This window comes from Schistocerca piceifrons, chromosome 5 (genome assembly GCF_021461385.2).
Source record: "Schistocerca piceifrons isolate TAMUIC-IGC-003096 chromosome 5, iqSchPice1.1, whole genome shotgun sequence".
NCBI lineage: Eukaryota > Metazoa > Arthropoda > Insecta > Orthoptera > Acrididae > Schistocerca > Schistocerca piceifrons.
The window spans coordinates 125,052,535-125,076,003 of NC_060142.1; the positions used below are offsets into that span (position 1 = coordinate 125,052,535).

Consider the following 23,469-nt stretch of genomic DNA (forward strand, 5'->3'; position numbering starts at 1 on the left):
TATGTATCAATCAAAACAAACGAGTATGGATTCTTAAGTGTGGATTCTTAAGTATTTTACCTGTACAATTTGGAAATATACGCTGTGTTGCAACCAGAAGGATTTACCAACTGAGCAATAAACATTTTGATGTTGTTCTGTGACTGTGTAAACCTATATATCAGTCAGGTCGAAATGTGAAAGCGGACAACTGGTTTACTAGTACTGGAATGATAATAGAGCTATGAAGGGAGAATTTTTCTTTTTTGGCATGATGAAGAAATACAAGCGTGGAGATTTCTCTAGAGTTTGCTATCAGTAAAAGAAGGGCTGCCCACATTTCCTTTTTTGGCTTCCACAAGACTGAGCTCTAGTTTCCTCCGTACCTAAAAAGGGGAAGTGAGTGATCCAGGCATCACGTTTGCATGAAGATAATTCGATAGATGCTGACATTGTAGATAAACGGAAGCCATCCACCGTGAATTTTAAAATAGCGTTAAGTGTGGTATTTTCACAGCGGATAAGCCGAATGCTTTCTACAACGCTGCAAGAAATGTGCGCCGCTGGTCAATGGTTGTATTCTTGTAATGATCAGTACAGTTGGAATCTATGCACAAGTGATTTAATGTGGCAACAGTAAGAACTGTATCAGAAGGAAAGGGTTCCTGAATCAGCTTTGTTATACAATGTTGTTTTCTTCGCTAAATTCTGCATAACTACTGAAATTTTGTACAGAGAACTCTATAACTATGTCTTATCTATCAAGAACTCTGAAAATTATATATATTTCTGAAAAAAAGGGTGCCAGCTTCACAGTAGGAGCTCTTATGGGGTTCTTAATTAAGTTGCAATTACCTCTTAAACTATTACCTGCACTAAAAAATTCTACTAGGAATTTCGATAGAACTCTTCACGTGGTGTCCAGAACTGTCATCAGAACTGTTGTACGAATATATTTATATTTTCTGTAGAGAAAGTGTGTCCCACATTAAATCAATTTATCACAAACTATTATCGCCATAGAAAAATGTTATTAGGATTTTCGATAGAGCTCTTGGGGTTCTGTTCGGAACTGTCCTCAGAACTGTTGTACAAGTTTAAGTTTTGCGAAAATTGACAAAAAATGTTTTCGATAGAAAATTTTTTTCGAGTATTGTTGTTTTCTTCGCTAAATTCTGCAGAACTATTGAAATTTTGTACAAAGAACCCTAGAACTATGGCATACCTATCAAGAACTGTGAAAGAAATATACATTTCTGAAAAAAACGGTGCCAACTTCACAGTAAGTGAAAAGATTTTCTTCTTAAATTGCAATTATCTCGTAAACTATTAGCTGCACAAAAAAATGTTACTTGGGTTTTCGATAGAACTCTTGGAGTTCTGTTCAGAACTGTGCTCAGAACTGTTGTACTTATTTACAATTTGCGAAAATTGACGAAGAATGTTTTCGATACGAAAATTTTTTCGAATATTGTTTTCGTCGCTAAATTCTGCAGAACTATTGAAATTTTGTACAAAGAACTCTAGAACTATGCCATATCTATCAAGAAATCTGAAAAAAGTATACATTTGTAAAAAAAAGGGTGCCAACTTCACAGTAAGTGAAAAGATTTTCTCTTTAAATTGCAATTATCTCGCAAGCTATTAGCTGCACAAAAAAATGTTACTTGGGTTTTCGATGGAACTCTTGGAGTTCTGTTCAGAACTGTGCTCAGAACTCTTGTACTTATTTACAATTTGCGAAGATTGACGAAGAATGTTTTCGATACGAAAATTTTTTCGAATATTGTTTTCGTCGCTAAATTCTGCAGAACTATTGAAATTTTGTACAAAGAACTCTAGAACTATGGCATATCTATCAAGAAATCTGAAAAAAGTATACATTTGTAAAAAAAAGGGTGCCAACTTCACAGTAAGTGAAAAGATTTTCTCTTAAATTGCAATTATCTCGTAAACTATTAGCTGCACAAAAAATGTTACTTGGATTTTCGAAAGAACTCTTGGAGCTCTGTTCAGAACTGTGCTCAGAACTCTTGTACTTATTTACATTTTGTGGAAATTGTCAGAGAATGTTTTCGATACGAAAATTTTTTTCGAGTATTGTTGTTTTCTTCGTTACATTTTGCAGAACTAGTGAAATTCTGTGGAAAGAACTCTAGAACTATGGCACATCTAACAAGAACTGTGAAAAAAATGTATATTTCTCGAAAAAGGGGTGCTAACTTCACACGACTCGAACAGTGTTGTGTTCTCCGTTCTGTGTCCGTCGCTACGAAGTGTGTTTCACAATGAGTCCTCTGGACATAGAGAAAATCGACACAGAGATTCTAATAACGGAGGTGGACAAGAGGCCTCGTGTTCGGGACGAAAGAACCGAGAAACAAAAGTATAGAAACAAGAAAGACACAGTATGACATGACATTTTCTGTGAATTATTTCCTGATTTCGCAGTGATTTCACGTAGAGAGAGAAAATATGTCGGTAACTTTTTTCACTTCTTCATTATTTTAATAATACTTTGGTACGGAGGACCAGTCGGAATTGCAACGCAATTGGCGGTTTACTTCTCCGGAACTCGTTAAGAATTTTTATTCAGAGACTCGTCAACAGTCACAAGTTTTGAGAGACCCTACATTTCTCGTATTGTAGGCATGTTGATTTGCTTCTTCCGACAGAACCTAGCGAAAAGCCTATTTCAGTTGCAGTTATTATGGAATCCAGTAACGAGTTTATTTTTTACGAAGACTTGCAAGGACAAGGCAGATCAAATAATTCCCAAAATTCGCCATAGTATGTATGGTTTGTAAAGTATTCCCGGTCTAAATAATAGAAGGTTAGATAGCGGGAAACATGTCTGCTTCACCCATTGTTGGTATAAATATGAGCGTGCAGTTTGTTAATTATTTTGTTGTGAAGTTGCACAACACCTGCAATGGATGACCGATTAGAATGAAACATCGATGGCAGCATGCATTAAAATTTCGCACAGTCGTTTCATAAAGAATCTGCAATAACGGTACCGATTCTTTTGCACTGCATGAAATTAAGGCACATGATCGCCTTGGTCACTTACGTCATTAGGAAGACTGATACATCACTAAAAATATAACCTTAATCAAACCACTTTCAGTATTCACTGCCCTAAAAGGGGTTTCTGGATAGTGTGAGATGGTCAACAGTATCAGATTAATTTTTTATGTTTGAAATGAATTACAAGTATGCCTACCGAAAGTAACAATCAGTATACAACAATCAAATTACCGAAATGGTACCTATGAATGGAAATGCGTATGACAGCTCATATTCTGCCTTATATGCACCTTCAATTCTGTTGTCCTGTCAAGCCATTTTACTTGCCTCTCCTACAAAATAATTTGAAATTACTTCTCTGTTTTTTATTGGTGAAATATTGCTTCCTTCACCCAAGTTTGTGACAAACTCAAATCTTCTCACAACAATTGTGTCTACAATTTTGTGATTATCTCTCTTTCTCTCTCTCTGATTCATAATTATGCAGAAGACAACTTGCTTTCGTTATATCAGTAGCAAACCCAAATGTTACATTCGTTGATCGCTGGTTCACGTGTCATTTGTACGACAATACGCCAAAGGAGTATACAACGTACCTAAGAGCTCACAACAAACGATAGTTTGGAAATTCTTTCCTTACCCAACATTTTATTCCCATGTGGTCGTAGTACCTGTTCTCAGAGTGTAAATGCTTCGTTACCTACAAACACGTAAGGCGCAACTATCTCACTGGCATTTGACAAGCCAGATGGCTCTGTATATAAAACGTATTTTCGTTCATTTCCACAGTGTTGATTTTTTAACAATTGTGCTGTCTGAAACTTTTCCACTCCTCATCGGTGACTAAGGCAGACACTTGCCTCACAGGTAAAATCGCGCAGCACACTGTTCTCCCTGTATCACTGCTGTTGACTTGCTAGATTTGTGTAAGTAGCGCAGCTCAACTATGTGACATCCAGGAGTCAAATACATAAAACAACTTACGGTCAATATCTAGTCATTAATTAATGAATTTAAGTTGATGTTAATCTACCATTTTTCTATTGTACACCAGAAGGCTCAATGAAAGTAGCGCAATTAGGAACTGTAACCGGATATACACAAAGAAAGTGGAGACGTCTGGTTCAGAATCAGTAAAAAGTTTGAAATACATTTACGCTGACCAAGTGGTGTTTTTGGCATCTGTTTAGAAACAAGTGATTCAGTTTCGAGTCTATGCGAAGACGGAATATGGCTCTTGGGATATCCCCTGGAATTATCCTTAGCCGAAGACAACGCCGGTAATCCAGCAACACACGAGCAGATTTCAATAGCGTCATTAGTTCCACAAAACAAAATAACAGTGAGAAATGTGAAACCCGATATTGGAGCTAAATCATGCCAATTTCTGGATAGTTCTCCAATTTTTTCTCCGTCCCCTGAGCTCGAAGACGTTTTTCAATTCCTTGTTGCCTACTATGCGTAAATTTGGTCCGTGTGCAAATGATACGAACTGTTGCGTAATGTTTGTTAACGATAGCTACCCTGTACACTCCTTACTATTAATAAAGTATTATCTACTGCATGCGCCCCACGCTTTCTATTTTAAATTTTACGGACGTTACCTTAGCTACTAAAAATTCACGTCAACTGAAAAGACTTGCAATACGGCGGCCGAACCCCGAAGGGGATATCCCGGCTAATAAATGCCATACGATCATTTCATTTTATTCACAAGCAGAAATTTTCAGGACTCAATATATGGGGTTAGGAATCTGTATGGACCTAGGAGAAAATATTTTATACTTTTCAGTCCATTATAAAAAGGTATTATATTAAAAAGTTTTTATTTAAATAATTAATTGCTGATTTTTAGTCTTGTGTGTAAAATTTTTCAGTCGATTTCAAACATTTTGATGAGATTACAACAGACGTGTTGTAAATTTCAGGTTGATTTCAGTTTCTCTTCACCTGAATTCAACCAATATGTTGCCTCCTTTTACGTATGTCTCGCGAAAGAACTGTGAAGCTAAAAACGAGAGACAATCGCTAACCTTAAAGGGAAACGTTCGCGGCAGGCACAGTGGTATAGAAAGCACTGTTCACCACATACCAGACACTTAATCGAATTAATATGAGTTCTCATCCACGTATAAGCTATGTTGAATGACTCAAGTTCCTAGCTCCATGAGACGTTAGTTTAAAATCAACTCCAAAATTTGTGCTGAACAAGAAAGCGACCTAATAAAATCGTGATAAAGGGCATTGTGTGGACGCAGGTTCATAGGAGGGAGTTTCTGTTGCGTAACTCATTGTGCGTGCTATGGTTGTATACCCTATTCCCTTGACAATTGCTAACGGCAGAACGCGAAGCTGAACTTGACAGGCGTACACACGGGACCGAAGGCATCCGACAACACTCGACAGTACACGATTGACGCACGTGGCTCGGCATTGTACAGTAACGTTATAGGTGTGGTGCGTTGTTAATGCTGCGTATTGTTAGTGCTTGCTGAAATGGATAGTCATCGCGCAAAAGTATGCTCAGAGGGAAAAGTGTTGATAAATAACGTAGTTTAGTTCTGTCGGGAAGCAGCAGCCGCAGAAGGGAGAGTGTAAGGAGAGTGAGTGTGCAATGTGAACGTCAGGGGGAGTGGTCAGAAAATTGTGACACCAATAAAGAAAAGACTGAGGAAGAAAACGAAGTGTTTCAACGACTTTGATAAGTGTTTTTAGTGAAAAGAAAGTTCTTATAATACTACGACGTTAGAAAAAGCCACCCGTCGAAAACTTTACGTTTAGGTGAATGATGATTAATTTTACAGGGAAACGAATAACTTAAGGAAAATTTTGAAAGATTTGGGATTTCGTTTTTCAAACAAATGTAGAAACAGAAAAAGATAATTATTAGGTTGAAAGGGTAACACATCTTCTCGTAAAGCAGATATACAAAAATTGACCGACTCGGCATAAAATTCCGTTTGGTGCGGATTTAACACGATACGAACTTTAGGAAATGGCGAAATGTTACAAGCCCGAGGAAGAATATGTAGTAGATGCAGTACTGAAAGAATCGGATATAAGTTTAACGCCTTCCACCAAACAATCAAACTTATCTGGAATTTAATGAAACAGAAAATGTCATCGAACAATGTCAGCAGCGTTATTCCCAACTGAAACATATGACTACGGCTGCAATATCGAGCATTACGAAAAACGACGAATACCAGCATAGATACGCACTGATGGACGAAGCTACTAAGAGCGTGATTTTCGACTAGAATCAGACACTGCCGGCGAAGTTTCGTCGCGTGGCTCTGAGAGCGTGTCAACGAGGCTGATTCAGACTCGCAGACAGCTGCTTCGGACATCGGCAACAGCTCTACTGAGTCGGTAAAGGCGGCAGAATTATTTGGAGCAGAGCTAGATGTTCAGCCGTTGAATATAGATTAAAGGTAATGTGCACGTTCACTATGCAGCTTCTCGCCACATAACGTTTTACGTATTTTCCCACACGTGTCTGCAAAAGGACGTGTGTGTTAATGGCAAATACAATTTATGTTTCTTCGCCTATCTCAGATACTAGATCGTACATACAATAATTCAAATTTATTTTCATTTTTAAGCTTTCCTGTAGAAAATTGTATTAATAGCTAATGTAGTTTTATCTGCTACACGCCCAGCTCAAGGTATTGGATCGTAAAACAACAGTTTCAATTATTAGATCGTAACAAGTTTTTTGCTGGTTTCCTACGCTTTCTTGTAGAAGCATATATTAAGAGCAAATATACGATTATATCCTACACGCACTTGCATTTATGTGTCTTCTGCCGGTCTTGCAGCAAGTTCGTCCTGTATGTGGTCTCATCTTCATTTTACATCATTCCGTAAGATCCTCTGCAGTATGCAGTGAAAGCATTTTTGAAAGTTAATGGAATGAGTGCAGTTTTTATCTTTAACAACGGAACACCTGATGTGTTAATGTATTTAATTTGAACTTTGTACGAAAAACTTCATAACTATAACGTAGCTGTATTGTTCGACCGTAAAACAACAGTTTCATTTCCCTATTGTTCATTTCGATTGTTTTCTGCACAAGAATATGTTAACAGAATGTTCTGCTGCACGAATATCAAGTACTGTTGCGTTTTGTTTTTGATTTGTAACAACAAATAGCAGAACACGTCAACAGTTCGCAGAACTATTTGCGAAAACGGCAATTGTAAACTGAACAGGTATAACAGTCATCTTGGAGCAGGCGAAACAGTTGCACAACAGATGCGCTACCTCTAGCCGCCAAAGTCGGGACCAACTTATCTGCAAATTCGTTCGATGGAGGGGGCAGCAAGCGTCGCATGCGCGCTCATGCATCGATTGGAGAGCCATCTGCCGTCGCTGCAGGGAACTACTCGGCCCAATTAGACTGGACGGCTAGGGGCTGTGTGAGTATCGTTTCCGTCAAATGGCGTCTTTCAGAGCTGGCAGCCCATTCCTAACAAAATGGAACTTCGTTGGCGGACAAAAAAACATTTTGCTAACGTCTTTGGCTGTGTGCCTTGCAGGAGTGGGCACGCGTAATGTGAACAGTGATTCGCGCTCGATTCGTGTGATGCTCACTGTATGTTATAAGATAGTGAGATTTTCTCGGTTAAAGCATACTTACCTGGCACAGGGGATACCGTGATCATGAAGGCGGTTCCTCCAGGACGAGGCTCTTCCATTGCACTTCGGTTGGGCTGACCCCTGCGATTACCCCTAATGTGGGTAACTCGGGTGCATAATTTTTGGTAGTCGGGACTGCGTTCGCGCAGACCCGGTCATAATATTATCTAAAACATAGCTATATAGATGATATTTATGAAGAAGTCCCATTACAAGCTGTTGCCCGCCCCACTGTGTTGGCGGGACTAAATAATAGAACACTGCGCATACGCAATACGTTTCGAAGGTACAGCTTCATTCTTTGACATCTGTTCTGATTACTTTACGTCGTGGTAGTAGAGACTGCGTCCGTGCAGATCTGCTAGCGTATTATATTGTCTTGAAACATGTACGGGTTTATTCCGCTAAATACACTATAGACTCGTGTTCATTTCAAGGCGAGCTTCCTCCGATCGTCCACGGGTTTGAGACGCAAACTGTTCTTCCAAACACGTCGTTGAGGAGATGCTTAGGACATACCGAATTACGCGAATATAATGCGCTATCGAATGTAATGCGCACCCATATTTTAAAAATTAAATTAACAAAAAAAGGAATTTTGTCACATCACTGCTAGGGTATTTTTGTATAGTTGAAATTTATTTTGCAATGCTAACTTTACTTCAAATAATAGTGAATGTATACATGAACTACAAAAAACAACAATAATTTATTTTTAAGTTGCCCATTACGGTAATAAGTGACATTTTTATTATTAAAAAAGAACGCCTAACTTCGTTACCTACATGACATACAAAGCAACATACTGTAAATTACAGGCTTTACTCATCATTATTCACTAATCTCCTCATTACTGGAATCCTCGGAAAAGTCTGCATCGGAAATGGATTCATTTCCTCCTTCCCCATCATCCTTGGTGTCGTTCCAGAGCCCATCATCTTCACTGACATCCAGAGTATTTGAAATACAGCAATTATTGACTGATTTTATTAAGATCATTGGTGCTGCAGTGCATTTCCAGGCAGCCGAAACCCAGTGTGCAATAATTTAAGGGGGCTGCACGTTTAATTTTTTCTGTCGGAGTCAGTTCTCAGAGAATGTCAACGCAATGGCTGGAGACGGCGGTCATTGAGTGATTGTGTGAATGTGTGTGTGCTCTCGTTTTCTGACAAAGGCTGTGGCCGAATATTTAGTTGTGAGCGTGTGACTACTTTACTATGTGCTCAGCTATCATCCTTATGGTGAGATACTACATGTCCTCATTATTTTTGATTCTCAGAGTATTTGCACAAGTTATCTTGGATTGATCACCGCAGTCTCATTTCATCAACACGCTGTCTGTGACTTGTGAATATAGCTGGCCACCTGGCCACACCAGTGGATATCCACGACAGACAAAAACTGCAAGCGATTTCTGCGGGTATCTCTAACAGATCAGGTCGCCAATCTGAAGCCCGTCATTTCTCACTGATGTGTAGGCCCTGCTTCTTGGATCTAGTCTCACCAATCTGCTGTGGGCTGGGTCTGTTTGTATGTGCCATAATTCGGAGGATTTTCACGATTTACCCGTAGAACCAGGACTGTGGTGCTCCTCGGCAGGCCAGAGGCCACGGGGCATGGATTTCAGAAATTGCGACTGTCTCCCTGCAAGTACATAGTACAATGCAACATTTTATTTATTCTAGTACATTTTGGCACTTCAGAAGTAGTTTATATTTCAGAAAGTATGGACGATAACAAGAAGAAAGTTGTAGCAGTTGCTGGTGGTTTGTACGCTATATACTCATGCATTTCTCGAAAGAAACATCACACAGTATCCTGTGAAATAATAGATGTAATACAGTGGATAACAACCGACAATAACGAACAGAGTAGAACCAACATATTATTGTCGGTCACCTATAGTATTGGTTTACACAACTCTTCCGCACCTTATACACTTCTTTCAAGAGGCATACTTTCATCTGAGGTTATTTCTGAAATCAGCAAAGGTATTTTAAATGTGTCTTGCGACTCCAAGAGAATGTGTATTTTTATCACTTAAGTGTGTGTATCAGTTGACTGAAATAAAATAACAGTGGTCTTAATGAAACACTTACACCATTTGGCTTGCTTTCTCCTCCTAAAAACAGTTTGTTATAAAAGATGTTGATGTTAGTACTTACGATTTTTGCTAACACGAGGAAACGCTTCTGCTTGCAAGTTATTTTTTAGATATTTCGCAATCTGGCATTGCTGTTTCTTGTACCATAGCTGCAAAGACCGATTTAAAATACCTTCAATATGGTCACACAAATGAATTTTTTTCTGCAACTTCCTTTCAAATTTTGTAGCTTAGTTTTTATAACAACACTGAGGTCCATAGTTAGAATACTGTCTAGCAGTTTCTCAATCATCTATTTGTACGTCATAATTTTTTACATGTGATGTTTACCCTCGCATCATTAATGGCAATTTTGTTTGTTGACATAACCACTGAGATGAAAATACGCTTCTTCTCTCGCCTACAGCTAGTTCAAGAAGCCTTGATTGTCCCTAATTTTAAACACTTCTATAGGCAGAGCCATTTGGTTTTCATCATCACTTTTACTTAACCATTGCACAACCTGTACTTTGTATGGTTGCATGTTTAAATCATTATGTAAAATGCTGTGCACACTCTGATTAAAATTCTGTGCACACTGTGATTATACATCCCTACTATTGCTGCAGTTTGGTTCACATAATGCTTTGAACTGTTATTTTATTTTATTTTTTCACCTCCTTTATTCATTCCTGTGGATGAAAATTTCTGGGCCTTCATGGATATTTCAGCCTAAGTGCGCTTCCTGTTCCTTCAGAGTTTTTCACCTATAACCTGACTGCATGTGCCGATGGTACGGGATCATTCCATCTAAGTTTGAAATGGTGTTCGCATCTAGCTGCAGCAACACAGTCACCATTTTTGTAAAAGGCCTTCACAGTCACACCATGTTCAGGCCTGCTCCAGTGCTCCATCTCGGCAAATTGTGTACCTACTTGAATCATGAGACAAACATTCAGTGGTTCCAATAATATCATTACACTTTTAGACTAAGCCAAACAGCCCATTTTCTTGTCACACCCCGTATTTTAACACAACAAAGTATAAGAATACTTCGTTTACCCACTTCTTTTTGTTAGCGTTTACCCGTCTAGAACAAACTCCGCTGTATACAGGAATTGGCACATTTCATTTTATTTAACACTGAGGCCAGATGCCTTGTTGCCGCAGCCATCAGTTACCCGAGAGAGGGAGGTTATGTATATCACATGTCTGTCAATTGTGTTCTTTATGTGACCACATTTTAACTTCTTGCATATCATATTTTCTGAGGTTGAAAATGGGGAACAGCCCAGCATTTGCTTAAATAAACAGAGGAACTGCCTAAAAACCAACCTAGTTTGGCTAGTGCACCAGCCATGGTCCTTAAGCCACCACGCAATTTGATCCAGATCTGACTCACCTTCCTGTGTCGCAAGCTGACACACACTACCACTACAGTATGAGAGGTGACTGAAATGTTCTCAGCCCACGCACGAAATACTCGTCATAGCCGAATGTCAGTTTAGCAACTAATAGTATATTCCTTTGTCAGATTACATACTAAATTTTTCATTAATCTCTTTCTTTTGTTTCAGATATTGGCTTTAGAAGTGTCTAAGGTGTACACATTTTGAAAAATTAGTTAAAATAGCAAGTGTGCAGCCGTGCATTACCTGCTGGAATAGGCCACAAATGCACAGAGCTTGAGAATGACATTATGGAAACACTATTGCACTGTGAAAAAGTGGGTGGCAGAATTCAAGTGGGGTAACACCTCTTTCCAAGATGCACTCCACCAGTGGAAAACCAGTGAAGGCCAGTACAAAGGAAAATGTCACTGCAATCCAGGATATCATCAAGGCAGACTGGCATGTGACAGAATGCTATATTGCTGAGAGAGTGGACATGTCTCAGGAATGTGTAGGATACATCATAAGAGTTGCATTTGACACACACGAGGTCTCATGTTGATGGGTCCCAAGAATGTTGACAGCAGAAAACGAACACCAGAGACACATCATGTCTGCCGAAAACTTGAATCTTTTTGATGCAGATCCTGTCACATTTCTCAAATGTTTTGCGACATTGGATAAAGCATGGTCTCATCACTTTCAACCCAAATCCGAGGTTCAATCGAAACCGTGGAAACGCCCCTCTAAGAAGAACAAGTCAGCCACATCAGCTGGCAAAGTCTTCATCTCTATTTTTTGGGATTCAGGGGTGTTATTCTGGCTGAATACCTCAAAAAATGTGTTCTTTGAATGTGAAATGTGTTGGTATGATGACAAAACACGTGCTCTTTCATCACATACACATACACTAGTCATTGCAGTGTCTGCCATCGATTTCTATGGCTTTGAAATGCTTCAGTATCCACCTTATTTCCCCCTTCTTGACTCACTCCGACTTTCATCTGTTCCCAAAAGCACAAATAACACCTTTCTGGAACCCATTTTCGATCAGATGGTGTCATGGCTGCAGTGCAGGACTTTTTTTTTCCATGCAGAAAGAAACGTTCTATGAGGAGGGTACAATGGGCCTGCAGAATCAGTGGCAAAAGTGTCTAGCCCAAAGGCATGGTATGGGGCTCACAGATTTGGCTCAAACAATGTGAGCAGAATTAGGTAGATGTCCCTTTCAAATTCCTAGAACATTTTGCCTGAGATTTAATATAAAGTATGAGGGATTTCTGAACAGCAACTGACATATCAGTGCCATGGCACAGTAGTTCAAATGTATTGACTGGTAGTTTGTCAGCTGTTTGATTCCTGCTGCATTTTATTTTATTCCTCACAATGTTGAACTATTAAATATAGAACAGTTCAGCTTATATATGTAAAATTAATATATTCAATTTAGTTATGATTACTACAGTTGTAAGCCAAAAGACTAGAGGTAGTGGTAAGAAAAGTGAGTATACGAGGGAATTTAGCTTGCAAGTGTATGAAAAAAAAAAAAAAAAAAAGAGTTGGATCTGTGAATGTGATGTTCACAATGCACATTTTAATTTCACATTTGTTATTCAGGAACAGTGGTGCATGGGGTACAGTGGTTATTCCCCATTCTGGAGGTGCTGTTACATAATGTAAACTCCCTGAGTTTCTTAATACAACATTCATAAGTTAGATAAATTGAAAATCAGGTACCAGCAAGATGTCTGACATCATAATATTTAAGCCTCTCCAGGATAATATGGCTAAGGCCAGTATTACACTATCAAATTTTTTGTCCAATATCTTTGTCAAAGATATTTGATAGTGTAATAGGCACTTTGTCAAATGTCGTCCAATATTTGATCAAATCTAGGGCCTCGCTGTACATTTGATCAAAGAAATCGCTTGTCTTCTGTTCACTGCAATGTGACATGTTACCACATGGAGCGCTAGCATCGCTACAGCATTCTGTCGTCTGTAGTGTTTTTATAAACATTGCCGGTAAATACAATTGGTGTGTGCCGACAACTACAAAATTAATAGAGATGTATGAAGCTGATGAGGCGCTTTACAACATCGGGTACCCTGAATACAAAAATAGATTAAGAAGATTCGAGACCTGACGTGACGTGACCTAACCTAACCTAATATAACCCTCTCTTGTAGCAAGGAGTCGGAGTGTTACAGTGAGCATATCTTCTGAAGATGTAGCAGTTCTTGAGTGAATATTGTGCTTTGTGATATGAGGATACACTTCACTGAGCACATACAGAAATGTATGCTCATCCATTCTCAAGTAATTAATGCACGACTTGACGTCTTCCACTGTAAGCTCACGTAACAAGTTGTGTTGAATGCTTTTATCGTGTCGTCGTAAAACCCACGGCTTCACCCAGATTAGATTAGTTTTTTGTTCCATAGATCCGTGCTGAGGAGATCCTCGTGGATGTGGAACACGTCAATTTTTTTTAAGCTGAAATAACAATACTAATAGTATGAATAAATACATCATTTGTTTCTATTAAAAATTTCGTCAATGGAGTTGGCCACTAGTAAGTCTTTCAGGCTTCTTTTAAACTGATCTTCATTTGTAACTAAATTTTTTATGTTTGCTGGCAAATTATTGAAGATGAGTGTTCCTGAGTAGTTGATCCCTTTTTGAACTAAAGTAAGTGCTTTTAAGTCTTGTACAGATCATTTTTGTTCCTGGTATTGTATGTATGAACTGAGTTGTTTGTTGGAAAAAGAGATATATTATTTAGGACAAATTTCATTAAGGAGTAAATATACTGAGAGGCAGTAGTTAGTATACCTAGTTCTTTGAAGAGGTTTCTGCAGGGCGTCCGTGAATTTACTCCACAAATAATACGTATTACACGCTTTTGGACTCTTGAAAACTTTTGTTTGACTTTACGATTTACCCCAAAATATTATACCATACGACATTATGGAATGAAAGTAGGCAAAGTACGCAAGCTTTTTCATTTTTATGTTGCCTATGTCTGCTAACACTCGAATTGCAAATACAGATTTGTTAAGGTGCTTCTGCAGTTCTGTGGTGTGCTCCTCCCAACTGAATTTATTATCAAGTTGTAATCCCAGGAATTAAAGACTGACAACCTTGTATGTATGGTTCCTTTTTTTCCCCCACATCTTTTCCGCATGTGCACACAATGCAATTGCGGTAACTGCAACTGCTGCGGTTAATAACAAGTTGTTGTCAGCCATCTTGGAACTTGGACGAAAAATTTGATGACAGTGTATACCCCTTCTAGCGCTACGTCAAAGATCTTTGTCAAATATATTTGACGGAATATTTGATCACATCCTTGATCAAATCTTTGACAAAGAAATTTGATAGTGTAATACCGGCCTAACTGCACAATCAAATGCTTTTGACAGGTAATAGAAAAATACCACTTGACAATGTTTTGTCATTTAAATTACATATAACCTGATTTGTCAGCCTAAAAACAGCAAGCCCTGTGGAGATAACCCTTTGAAATCCAAACTGAGCCTGACAAAGGATTTTATTTTGAGAGAGGTGTGTGAGTGCTCTTGCATACACAAGTTCCTCTTGTACCTTTGAAGAATTACGTAGTGAAATTGGTTTGCAGTCATTATGTCTTACTAACTTACAGGGGTTTGACAATAGCATATTTCAGTCTGTCTCTAAACATACCATGCGATAGTAATTAGTTGTACATGTGAATGAATACATTGCTTGTGTGTGAAAAACAGAACTTTAATACTTTATTTGAGATATCTAATACTTGAGAGTTTTTGGTTTTTAGGGAGCTCATTACATTTGTCATTTCTTTGGCATTATGTAGGACACATTGCATCTTGCATACATTATTTTGGTTTATACCTTGAACTGTCCATGCCGATCCTCTGAGCTGCTTCAAGGAAACTATTATTAAATACGTTGGCTATGAGGGGTAACAATATACATTGTCCGTAGGGAATCCGACAGAAGCTTGCGTAGCGTACACAGTGAGTCATAACCCAAAGAGAACTCTTTTGCACAATGAATGTAAGATATGTTTGCACTGAATCATATGGCTTTTCAAGCCATGTGTGTGTACTCAACAGCTGTTGAATATTGCATACGTTGCTGTGAATTGTTGGCAATAGATCTAATAACTCAACTGTTGTAAAACTTTGTGTAACCTTTTGCAGTGACAATACTTTTTTTTTTGTGAACAACATCGTGATATGTTTATATGCTTTAAGTACAAGTCAGTGAAGAACATTGATTAACTACCTTTAAATAAAGGAGTAAACATTTTGATCAAAACATTAAAAATTTACATAATAGTTTCAATTTCAGAGTGTTATTATTACTATTTCACCTGGATAATGTTATAATCATTTGTTTCGTTATCCTGAATGAATTGAGTAAATGAATGTGGTGTGTATGTGAAGTATGAATCACGCAAATTATGAACAACTACATATGAGCAAGTGTGGGAACCTGAATTTACTGCTTTGAAATGAGTCACATACAAAGGGTAGATGATAATTGTAAAGTAGCTGGTTTTTCTTATTTTAGACACACAAAACTTACTTCAGCCCATCAGATGATTAAAGATGAGGTTAATTTGTTTCTATTTGCTTTTTGGGAATGTGTTATTTTGTAATTCCATGTGAAATGATTTCGGTATAGGGACTGACAAGAGGGAGAGTACCGTGCTATGTGAATTGAAATATTAAACTTATTGGCTGTTGTGTTATTTTGGCAATTACAGTAGAGATATCTTTCACACTTTGTTACTGGGAGAGGAATTTCATGCATGAGTCGAGAGGAATCTGGTCAGCTCTTATAACAAGAGATCATGTAGCCTGGAGCTCTAGACATTCCTGTTAAAAATGAGTTTATTTATTTATTGACATTTTGAGTTATTGGGAATAGTTGATCATTTGTGGACAATGTATACCAAATTTTTGATATTTTAGTGAGAACTGAATACTTACCTTCATAGGGAATAAATTTCACATGGCATGCTGTGCAGTTATAGCTGTTAACTTTCGAGAGTCAAAAAGTGACAGTTTGCATGGTAGTTAAATGAGAAGGGATAGCGGGCTATGGGTGCAGAAAGAGGGTGAATTGTGAGGAGGTGACAGGACAGAGGCGAGGGAACAGTTGGGTGGAGGGTGTGGGGATAGTAGGTTACCATATCTTGAGGCCAGGATGATTTTGGAAGTGGAGAATGTTTTGCAAGGATAACTCCCATATGTACAGTTCAAAAAAGCTGGTGGTGGAGGGGAAGATTTGGATGGCCCGGGTTGTGAAGTAGCCATTGAAATCAAGTATATTAGGAGTGGCAATGTGGCTAAAGGCAAAGTGGGCCACAGTTTGACAGCTCCTGTTCAGTGTGCTTCTGTAGTTATCATTATGGTGAGTGGCAATCTGTCCTTTTCGTAATATTGCTGTTAATTCACCCTGCCCGTTGTCAGACATTATACAAAATTTTTTTTTAATCACCTTGCTTAAGACAGCACAATATTTCTTGTAAAATGTAATCAGTCTTATTTCTGTTTGTCCTAACAATTCAAAGAAACACCTTTTCCTTGGATATAATACAATTTTAATGTCTTTTTTGTCTCTTATTAGTTCCATGCATTGTTTTCTTAATGAAGAATGTGTTCAAGAGTGACAGAAAGCCATCTATAAATAAATTAAATTTGGAATTGATATCTGTCACATTATACACATTCCTTCTGTCATTCCCTGTGAGGCTGCATTGAATCTTTTTATTGCCAGTTCATTAATTATTCTTACTGTTTTCCATGATACATTGTGATACATTCTGTGGTATGGCAAGTTGAAAGGGCATTCACTACTGGATAAACATTTACATCATTGATTAAGTGCTCACAGACAAATGTGTTGTCTATTAGTGTACTGCTTTCTTGTGTAATTCTGATGGGAGAAAATTAACCAAAGAGACACACGTTGTTGATTAACATTTCCTAATCATTTCTTTCATATGAATCATCCATAGACTATCATTTGCTTTCTTTTGTTTTGTTTTGTTAGATGGCATTTGAGTCATTATACTCAAATTTTTGTAAGAATATTTGAAAGTTACCCAGTGGGGGGGTCTATATATTGTAACAATTCAGAATGACTTTTCTGATAGCAGCAGTTATGAGCACCAACTTTCAGTTGTTGATCCAAAGCAGACACTACTGACATCATTAGATTTGAAACTTGACGGCCCCTTCCCAACACACACACACACACACACACACACACACACACACACACACACACACACACACACACACACACACACACACACACACACACACACACACACCGAAAACTCCTCATTTCTCTACATTGTGTCTACAGAAATTGTTTACTAATTTATAGTTCTCTCTGCTTAACACTTGGGTTAGTGTTTGGACTTGGTGATCAGACAGATATAATAGAACAACTTCTTAACATTCTAGATCATGTAAACAGAGTAGTTGTTCTTAAACTTTGCTTTTTTAGTCCTCTTAAATTCTGATGCCTACAGTTAACCTTATTCTAAAAAGTTTATGTAAGGTACTTAATTCATTTGTGTGTGCAAAATAGTGAGTCTTTTTCATCAAATGATTGTGTCATAATCATGAGAAGTACAAATGATGTAGCAAAAAACGAAGCAAATGACACTATCAGGCACATGAAAGTGGCACTCGGTAAGCTGATTAACGCTGAAGTATTTACCATTAATATTCCAGAGACATGATGTAATGGAACAATCTATAGTGAACTTTGAATTGCAGAAGAAAAAAAAAATGGCTCTGAGCACTATGGGACTTAACATCTTAGGTCATCAGTCCCCTAGAACTTAGAACTACTTAAACCTAAATAACCTAAGGACATCACAAACATCCATGCCCGAGGCAGGATTCGAACCTGCGACCGTAGCAGTCCCGCGGTTCCGGACTGCAGCGCCTAGAACCGCACGGCCACCGCGGCTGGCTGCAGAAGACAAATGATAGGTTTAAAACAATATGTAATAAATTTCACAACGTTGCCCTGGTTAATGTCAGCAATCTAGAAAGAGACCTGCACACAACTCATGGTATGTACATTAATAACAGAGGCAAAAAGACTGTCAGCAAATTAATTGTCAAGGAAATTAGATGAAATTCTCCACAAAGCGGTGTAAATAAGTGCATTGCCATGGAATGGCCCAACCTACCAAATCAGAATCTGCCACACAAACAACCACTGCAGGCAGGCCTGGGAAACTTTTAAAGCCTGCTGGACAGTTTGGTAGCCCTACATCATCCTGTGTAGTTCAGCAAGAGAAATGCAGACTTAATGTCATACACCAGAATTTCGGTAGTCTTAAAAACAAGCACAATGATCAGGATATTATTACATGTCTTGATAAACCTGATATTTTAGTCATAACTGAGTACTGGTACACTGAAGATGTAATTAGCATTAGTCAACCACTCTCCATGAAATTTTGTTCTGCCTTTAGTAGAAAAAACAAGTATGGGGGTAGCATCTGGGGCATGTACGGGTACATTTTTCAAAAATCTATCTGATTTGCTGAAATATGTAGACAGTACATTTTCTGGGTTAAATGGCCATGTAAATACTATAATAACGGGATATAAATATAGACTTATTAGCCAATGATCAAACACCAAAACTTGTCTGGATAATATAACAACAAACATAACCCATCTTTCCTAGTACAGGAGCCATCTCTGAACACCATGCAATAAAGCTTAAATTGGAGGCAAATGAGATGCCCTTTGTTACTAAAAAGAAACCATGTATAAGCAAAAGAATTATGTATAATGATAACATCAATAGACTGAAATGCTTGTTTGCACACATACCATGGTTTGAGAGTGATCGGTTTTCCTATGATAGCTTTGCTGCTGACTGCTAATACTGTTTTGATGCCACATGCCCAGTTGTAGCCACGAAAGTTAAACAAAATGCAATGTTGAGTAATAGACAAAATGTCAAGCTAAAGGAGGCCTTCAAAACTCATCAAGAATACTATAAAGAATTATTAATGCAGACCAGGGGCTACATTGCAAACAAGCTTCACACTTCACACAATGTTACTACTGGTGTCTGGGGAGTGATATACAGCTTTAGAACAGGCAGAGACAAATGTTGTACGGACTTAAATATTGACCACAATTGGATGGTTGTAAAAGATCAACTTGAAATTGCTAATATATTCAAAGGATATTTTTCTTCAGTAGGGGAAGCTATCAAAGGGAAACATAATAATCTGCAGTATAATTTTAAAGGAAATTCATCAAATCATAGCTTATATCTAGCCTTTAGAAATTGCAAAGAAATAATTACAATCATTATCTCTCTAAAATCTTCCAGTTCTGTAGGGCATGATGGCCTCAGTAATAATGTATTAAAAGTGTGCAGATAAAGTATGTCTGTACCTGTCTGTAGCAGTAAATAATATAATAGAGTCAGGCAACTTCCCAGACAGACTAAAAATAGCTCAGGTAACACCAATCTTTAAAAAAGGAGACAAACTCAAAATTGAGAACTACAGACCCATCTCAATACTTCCAGTCTTTTCCAAAATAGTTAAAAGGTCATATTCAGCAGAATTATAAACTTTCTCCAGATGCGCAACCTAATGTTTGAAAATCAAAATGACTTCTTAAAATGTAAATCACCAGCGCAGCAGCTGCTTATTTAATTGAGGAGATAAATGGCATAGAGAACAAGCAACATGTTGCAGGTATATACCTCGACCTTGAGAAAGCTTTCAACTGTGTGAACATCACAATCCTATCAGAAAAGCTATGGAACGTTGGCATCAGAGGCACTGCTCATGACCTAATAAAATCTTACATGAGTAACCGAAAGCAGTCTGTACTGCTTAAAACTGAAAGTGGTGTTCACAAATCCAAAATCACTAATATATAATATGGAGTGCCTGAGGGCTCAGTATTGGGTCCTCTTCTGTTTCTGATTTATGTAAATAACATAAGATATTGACTCAGAGTTCCAAAATAGTTCTGTATGGGGATGATACATCCGTTGTGTGTTAAAAGGAATCATTTAATGAACTAGAAATCCACCGTAATATCGTGACAAATTAAATTGTACAGTACTTTAATGAAAGCCACTTAAATGTAAGCAGTAGTAAACTGTCTCTCGCAGAGTTTAACAATGATAGTTCTAATGATGAAATTAAACACATAGGCAATGAATTAGTAAAAAAAGAGCTTAGTGTAAAATTGCTCAGGTTAACAATTCAAAGCAATCCAAAGTGGGACACACATGTTGACACTCTAGCTTGTAAGTTGCATAAGAATATATTTGCAATCAATATGATTAGCAAGTTCTGCAAAGACATTGTTGCCCTAAAGACTGCATACCATGCTCTATTTTCCTCTCTCCTGAATTACGGAATAAAAATATGGGGAACAACAACTAGAGCAAATCTAAATAAGCTATTACTACTTCAGAAAAGGGCTATAAGAATTATCTGTGGAGCAAAATATAAGGAATTATGTAATAGCTTGCTTCCAAAAACTGGTATACTAACTGTAGTAAACATGTACATTCTAAAAGCCATATTACTTGTTAAAAGACTGCATCCCAACATTTGTTCCAATTTGTATCAGTTCAATACCAGAAATAACATTAGCAGCCACAAAACAGCACTCTATGAAAAGGGTCCACAATATGCAGGTTTAAAGATAGCCAATGCACTGCCCAGTAAAGTTATGACCCTACCCACAATGAAGCTTACATTTCACCTAAAGAAATTCCTGTTAGAAAATCCATTTTACACATTAGAAGAATGCCATACTTACATGCAGAATAAGAAGTGCTCAAAAAATATGTAAATTGTGTTAAGCAAACCATTGTATTTGTAATTTAATCATTTTGTTAATCAGTGATGTTTTCAGAAGAATGTATTTTTGTGCTATGTATCAAGAATTGTAGCCAGTTATTATACATATACGCAATGAATCACTTGATGTAGAATAAAGTATTATTATTTGTTTGAAGCAGTATGAGTTATTTAAACTTAAAAAGGCTTCTCTCTCACAGTAATTCAACCATTGGTGATGGTGCTCCCCCCTCCCACGACCATATTTTCAGCTATCTCAAGGTTAGGCCATGTAAACTCCACTCAACAACTCTGAAAGCTCCTGCTTAGCTCACCTGACTGCAACACCTCCCCCCTAAAAGCTGTAATAAAGCTGTCATATTACCAGGGAGGGGGCGGGGGCAGGGGAGCAACAGCTGGACAGTTCACTTTAAGAATGCAGTTGGATATGTACAGTGTCGGTCACACATCGTAGAATTCTATTTGCTCATCTCGAGTTCTCTAAAGCTGATGCACACCTCGTAGCAGCTGATGCACACCTCGTAGCTCACACTTGGTCTGGTCAACATTATGGTTTCCTTTGGGCCAGTTTGTGATAAACATTACATGATGTCTTTGTTCATCCAGGGTTGATTGTACGAGGGTGGTTTGAAAAGTTCTTGGAACCGAATAGAAAAAAGTGCTTACATCACTGAAACTTTTTTTTATTTTTCAATGAAGCATCCTTGTAGATTAATGCACTTGGTCCAACTATGTTGCAGTGCCATTATCCCATCTTGAAAATGTTTCCTCCAGGCCTGCAAAATAGCAGTCAACTCCAGCTATCAATTCTTCGTTTGAAGTGAATCTTCATCCACCAAAAACAATTTTCAGTTGTGGGAAGAGATGGAAGTCTGACGGATCCATATCAGCTGTATAAGGCTGGTGTGGCAACAATTCATACCTTAGTATGGCGATGGCATGCGTTATTGATCCAGCGTCATGAGTCACGGCACCCATCTTGGAGATAATTTTTTCATTTCTAATTCTTCACTTGAAATGTGATATACCCTTTCAGATGACATCTGTCAAGCATGATTAATTTCACACATTTTCAATAGATGATCCTCCATGACCATTTTGTGCACTTTTACAATGATTTATGGAGTAGTGACACATCTTGGCTGACCAATGTGCAGATCATCATCTAAGCTCTCCCGATCAAATGTAAATTCATTTGTCCACTTGGCAGCAGTTGAACATGAAGTAGCAGAGTCCCCCAGTGTATTCCGGAAATCGGCATGAATGTCGTTTGCTTTCATACCTTTCTTTACAAAGTACTTAATCACTGCTCGAATCTCGATTTTTTTTTTTCCATCTTCACAAATCACTACTTGGGAACAACAGAGCCACGTCATTGCCACAGCTCTCTTTCAAGAGCACTGACGTGGCTCGTGTTTGCAGGGAACAGTCCAATGAATATCACATGAACAACTCGTTGCACTAGAACTGACATCTTGTGGTGATTCTGAGAACTTTTAAATCCACCCTCGTATCACTGCAGAACTGTAACAAAGCCCACACTTCTGTGTGTTGTTGCTGCACCTAACTTTTCCGGGTGATTCCTGATACTGTATCCCCTAATCTTAGCCAGAGTGTTGTCTGCTCCCTGAACTGTGTTATTTAGTCAATGTTGAGTGGAAGGATAATGGGTCACAAAGTTATTAACATTTTTATTAAAAACACAAACCAGTTTATTAAAACACAAAAAATGATGCAAGACAATTTGAGCAGCTATCCCTGGTATTAATTTCCAACAACACAACAGTTGGTAAATATTACATAACTTTCAGAAATGATTGAACAAAATTAAAATAAATTATTTTTTGAGAACAACATTAAGTTAAAAAAATGGATAGATGCTTAGCACAGAGGACTAATCAGATCACAAATGTATAAAATTAACCTGCATATTCCACATTACGAGTTTCAAAAACATACTGATAATAGCTACTAACAGGTCATTAACATCAGCCATCCACTATCATGTGACTGCAGATAATTAGAATGAAGGCCACTGGTTCCAAGCAAATGGAATAACCTGACAACATTAAATTCAAAGTATGATACAAGAGGGAGTTGCAAAGCCAAGCAATTTCCTTTTCTTCACTTAAGTATGGATGGAAATCGCCGCTAGAGAGATAGATACTCTAAGTAAAGGCATTTATCATACCCAGGCCTCTTTAGCTGGAACCACAATGTAAACAACAGATACATCAAGCTATCCTGTAACATATGAACTACTTATTAACAATTTGCACTAACAACACAAATAGACACAGTAGATAAACTTAGAAAAAGTGAATGAAACACCTGATTTCAAAATAAACAACAAATTTTAATTATAGGTGCAGCCAAACATAGTCAAACAGCTTGAGAACTGCTAGTTTAGTTACACACATTCACAAAAATGTAACTTGAGTGAGATAATTTAAAG

General features: G+C 37.8%; 1 non-coding gene across 1 annotated transcript; it reads left to right on the forward strand.

Moving 5' to 3' along the window:
* Positions 1–7,643: 7,643 nt before the first annotated feature.
* LOC124799694 lies at positions 7,644–7,806 on the forward strand. Its single transcript, XR_007017061.1, has one exon. It is a non-coding gene; the product is annotated as a U1 spliceosomal RNA (small nuclear RNA).
* The last annotated feature ends 15,663 nt before the right edge of the window (positions 7,807–23,469 follow it).